The 5,218-nt window shown below is 37.2% G+C and overlaps 1 long non-coding RNA gene across 1 annotated transcript; it reads left to right on the top strand.

The window, feature by feature from the left end:
- The first annotated feature begins 609 nt into the window (after window positions 1-609).
- On the top strand, window positions 610-4,404 carry LOC115298622. Its single transcript, XR_003911811.1, has 2 exons — window positions 610-710; window positions 3,806-4,404. It is a non-coding gene; the product is annotated as an uncharacterized LOC115298622 (long non-coding RNA).
- Window positions 4,405-5,218: the final 814 nt, after the last annotated feature.

The following is a 5,218-nucleotide window of genomic DNA, read 5'->3' as shown; positions in this document are numbered from 1 at the left end:
TTTTTTTTAGGGTTTGATTTTTGTCCAGGCTGTCTTAGTCTGCTTGGGCTTCAATAATAAATAAATAAATAAAACCAACATAGGGGCTCCTGGCTGGCTCCATCTGTTAAGTATCTGACTTCGGCTCAGGTCATGATGTCATGGGTCATGAGTTTGAGTCCTTCATCAGTCTCTGCTGACAGCGGAGAGAGCCTGTTTCAGGTCCTCTGCCTCTCCCACTCTCTCTCTCAATCTCTCTCTTAAAAACAAATAAACATTTAAAATATATATATTTAAATTTAAAAGAATACCATAAACCAAGTGGTTTAAACAGCAGAAATTTATTTTCTAGCAGTTCTGGAGGCTAGGAAGTCCAAGATCAAGGTGCTGGCCAATTCAGTTCCTGGTGAGAGCTCTCTCTTGTCCTGACTTGCAGATAGCCAGCTCCTAGCTGTTATGTGGGACTAAGGATTTGAAAGAGGGTGCTCTGGTGTCTCTTTCCCTTCTTACAAGGGCACCACTCCTAGATTAGGGCCCCACCCTATGACCTCATTTAACATTATGACTTAACAATCTCTGTCTCCAAATACAGTCACATTGAAGGTTAGGGTTTCAACATAGGAAGTTGAAGGGGACATTAACACAGACTCCATCTGGAAGTGGCAATTTGAAGTGACTTTGGAATTTGAAGTGACAAATGAAAATGACTTTAAAGAAACATAATCAGTAAGGTGATTCTTGTGGCTGTGACTGTTGTTCAATTTTGACTGTGCCTTCTTTCTTCCAATTCAAAATGCAAGAAAAGATCGAAAATATTTCAAGACACAGTATGCTGAAACACCCATTGTAGAGTCAATGGAATTCATTGATTATTCTCCTCTTTTCACTTTTCCAAATAGATTTAAACTCTGGAATCCCAAGAAATCATTATTTTGAAGTATTTCTTATAGTTTTCTGACACTTTTCATGGTCAATTAGTGATCTAATACATATAATCAATTTTCACACAAAAAAAAGGCTCTAAAAATTTGTCCAGAGGATTGAATTTCAAACTCAGTACATAATTTTTTATCCATTTTTAACTTATTCTAAAAATAATAGGCTATTTTACCAAATTTATCTAGTTTTCTCTTATTTTGTTTTTTAATTTGCTTGTTTGATTATTTAACCACTGTACCTGTACACACATCAAAGACAGAGGAAATCAAACAGGGTAGAATACAAACTATTTTACCTCCTCTAGAATTTTTCCAGATAGGAAAAAGGATTTGCATGTAAGAGGAAATGTTGTATTTTTATTGCTTGGAAACAGCTACAGTAGCAAATGTAAGCAAAATACGTCACTCTCTGTCTCTTCTTTTTATACAAGGGCAAAGAAAATTTTTAAAAAGACATATTTCATAAAGAAGATTCTCTTCTTTTCTCCTCATTATTTTAGCAAGAGACCTCATTTTCTTGTGGTGACTGTGGGAGTGTGACCATGTAGTTACCTACCACTGCTCATTATATTTTAGCCTAATGGGAACAAGGCTAATTTCAGCCTTGCTGCCGGGTGATTGTAAATGTGCTTATTATATGCATCTTCTCTGAATTTGTAGGAGTACACGATGTCTCATCTCTTGTTTTGTTTATCAGCAGGAAAAAATACTTTTTGTTTGCTTGTTTCTCTGTTCTTTTTCTAGCTCCTTTACATGTAAGATTAGGTTGATTATTTGAGATTTCTCCTGTTTCTTGAGGTAGGAAAAATACTTTTTATGGTCTCTTTTTAAAAATTGTTTTAATGTTTATTTATTTTTGAGAAAGACACAGAGTGTGAGTGGGGAGGGTCAAAGAGAGATGGAGACACAGAATCAGAAGCAGGCTCCAGGCTCTGAGCTTTCAGAACAGAGCCTGATGTGGTGCTCGAACCCATGAACTGTGAGATCATGACCTGAGCTGAAGTCAGCCACTTAACCTACTGAGCCACCCGGGTGCCCCTTTATGGTCCCTTTTTATGTAAATTCTAATGGAAGGAGAATGCCAGATCTTTCTACAAAAAACTGGTTGCATCAGAGATTAAATAATGTAATCTCAAAATTAATAAATTCATAAAACTTTAATAATACCCTATGTAAAGTACATTAGTATTTTATCTCCAGAATTATGAAGGTATGGACTTGATTCATAACAAATATGCTTTTATTTTTCATGTTATGTGCCTAGTAATTTACCTATTAAATGGTTGTTTAAAATATTTTCCTCAGCTTTCTGAATTATAATAATCTTTTAGAATTCATATCATTTCTTAATGTCAAAATAGAAACAACTTAGTGCCATATGTATTTAAAGTACTCCCTTTGGAGTCTTTCCTACTTAAGCTGTAAGGAAGGCAATATTCCCTGCTGATTATCCTTTGTTTTAAAGTAATATTATAAATCAAAAATGCTTGACTAGATCTAAGCCTTTCTAGACTTCCTGTGAAGTTTAGACTCAAGGACAATAATCCTGCAATCTCTTGTGGTCACTGTTACATCTCCAGCCCAGAGCACAGTGCCTGGCATACAAAATTAATTAATTAATGGCCTTATAGTCTTGCTCCTCTGAATTTACTCAGTGTTGATCAATGTTAAAACAAACAAACAAAAACATAACAGCAACAAGAGGCTCCTGGGTGGTTGGTTAAGCATCCAACTTTCACTCAGGTAACCATCTCACAGTTCATGAGTTCGAGCCCCCCCATTGGGCTCTGTGCTGACAGCTGAGAGTCTGAAACCTGCTTCAAATCTATGACTCCCTCTGTCTCTGCCCATTCCCTGCTCATACTTAGTCTTTCTCTGTCTCAAAAATAAATAAAATACCAAAAAATAAAAAAACAAAAATCAAAAAAACAGCCAGGAAAGATTTAAACAGGATAAAAACAATGTAGAGGTCACCAAATGCTAAAGAATTTAGATAGAATCAGGTAGGTTAAGATAAATCCTAATGAAAACAAATCCTCAGAACTCAGTGGCACAAACATCAAGAGAAAATATGCATTTCAATCACTGTGCTTTTAAGTAGAAATGCATTTCTATAAGCAAATATTCACCCTTTTAGCCTCATAATAAAGCAGTATTTCTAAAATTTTACAGTTTTGTTTTTTGTTGTTTTGCTGTTGTTTGCTTTCTACCTACTCTTTTGCCAAAAGGCATTTTTCTCTTATTGAAAATTCACTTACAAGATAATGTTCATTCAGGAAAATGATCTTCATTATTCTTGTACTTTACAGAGACTGTGAACTCTACTTCATGAGGTTTGTTTAATCTATTTGGACAATATACCTTTGGTTGTATAGGAATAGAGGAAGGAGGCCATCCTGAATGAAATCCATTTCATGTGGAAGCAGCCTTCTCTACAAACAAAAAAGCCATTTCACAGCCTTGGCTCAAGACTCATTTGTCATCTACACTCATTTTTGGTTTATTGCTTTGTTTCTCTGTTCATTCATCACCCAGTCACTTGTTTTATGTCTTAAAGTCTCGGAGCATTTATATGAGTGAGTTGAAGGCTCATAAATCTGAAGAATTTTGCACCTGAATGACTTCTCCATCTCTTGGCTGGAGAGGTTGAAATATTTTAGTCGTTCATGACATCAACTTTATATTTATAAGGGGAAGTAGTTATACACATTAGTAGCTAAGAAAGTGAGGATTATCACTGGCCCAAATTTATATAAACATCCATTTTTATCTCATCTTTTGTAAGATTTCAAGAATCCCAAGTTTCAAGTTTTCAAGTAACAATGTAATTTGGTTGACTTACTTTATATCCACTTGTTCTTTTTTTTCCCCCACTGTTTCCATTTAAGAACAGCAAGACAATGCAACCCCTCAAAATGCTGACTCCTCTCTGGTGACAGGGAAGGAGAACCCAGAGAAGAAAGAAGACCCAGCACCCCTCAAACAGCAACCTAACATAGGAATGTCAAGACAGAAGAGCAGTGGCTACTCAATATCTCCCCGTTCCTGATGGGACATGGCTTTTTTGCTTGGCTGCTGTTGGGCTGCCTCAAAGCCTTCCCTGAGGGCTCGGCGATAAAGCAGGACAAGTTGCTTGGGTTCTGGTGAATGGTAATAACCAAGACAGCTCATGCTGGGTGGAGGGCCACCCATCGAATGACACTCTCTGAGAGAGTCAGGCCTCTGGCCAACAGAAGCAAACCACAGGGTCCGGACGCCAGCCCCTTCATTAGCTGTCACCAGACAGACTCCTTGCTGTCCCTGAGCCTGGGAGCAGTGAGGGAGTGACAGGCTGACAGAAGCCACTGCTGGAGTCCATCAGAAGCCGTGAGACCGTTTCAAAGAAACAACCTGAACAAACGCTGCTTTTAAAAATGGGCACTTCTGACAGAATGCTGTTTTATTACAAGTTTGAGTGTGAGTGAAATAAAGGCAATTTTTAACTTTTTGCAAATGCTAACCTGTTGCTTTTGCCACCTCTGGGCTTATGGGAGTCTCCAGAAACCTGTTTTTATGTATTTTTATGCTTTTTTATGTATCTTTTTTTATGTAAGAAAACTGTAGCATATTTAAATACTTGAGACCTTGTCTCTGGACAATAAAAAGTGCATGTAGAACCTAATCTGTCCATTAATTATCATATCTGTATAGAGAAAAAGGCAATGCTCTATAAATTTATAAGCTCATTAAAAATTTCACATTATAGGAAAACTAAAATTAAAACAAACAAAAGATCCTTGAATCACTTTTTTGACAGTATGGAGGCCCTCAAACAGCCAAGAAAGGAAGTTCTCAGAGACTAAAAAATAAATAAGAGTCGGAGACACCAGTGTTTCGATGCACCATTTATTTCCGTTACTTGCAGTGTTAAAAATGACAGCTATTTACTTGTCTATGATTCAATCATGGTTCAACTAGAGAATCAGAACCTTGGAATAAGTATACTGTAAAGGCTTCATTACAAGCAATTGGCCTATACAGTAGTGTGAACCTTCTAACCAAATCCAAAATCAATAAGGTAGGTGTTCAGGAAAGGAAGATCATGAGCAGACTGGAACTCCCCGAACACCAGCTGAGGCTTGAAGTCCAACGTCAGCCAGGAAGGGAAGAACGCAAACATGGAACTCAAATTCAAAACTCAGGGCATGAGATCAGAGAAGGCTCCAGGCTGCTTATAAAAGCTTACCTGGTTGGAAAGGTCCCACTCACGCTCAGCTTCTCTTTAATTAAGACCAACTGATCAGGGACTTTAATAGTCTCGG

This window comes from Suricata suricatta, chromosome 1 (genome assembly GCF_006229205.1).
Source record: "Suricata suricatta isolate VVHF042 chromosome 1, meerkat_22Aug2017_6uvM2_HiC, whole genome shotgun sequence".
NCBI classification, from domain to species: domain Eukaryota; kingdom Metazoa; phylum Chordata; class Mammalia; order Carnivora; family Herpestidae; genus Suricata; species Suricata suricatta.
This window is presented reverse-complemented; position numbering and strand designations above follow the sequence as displayed.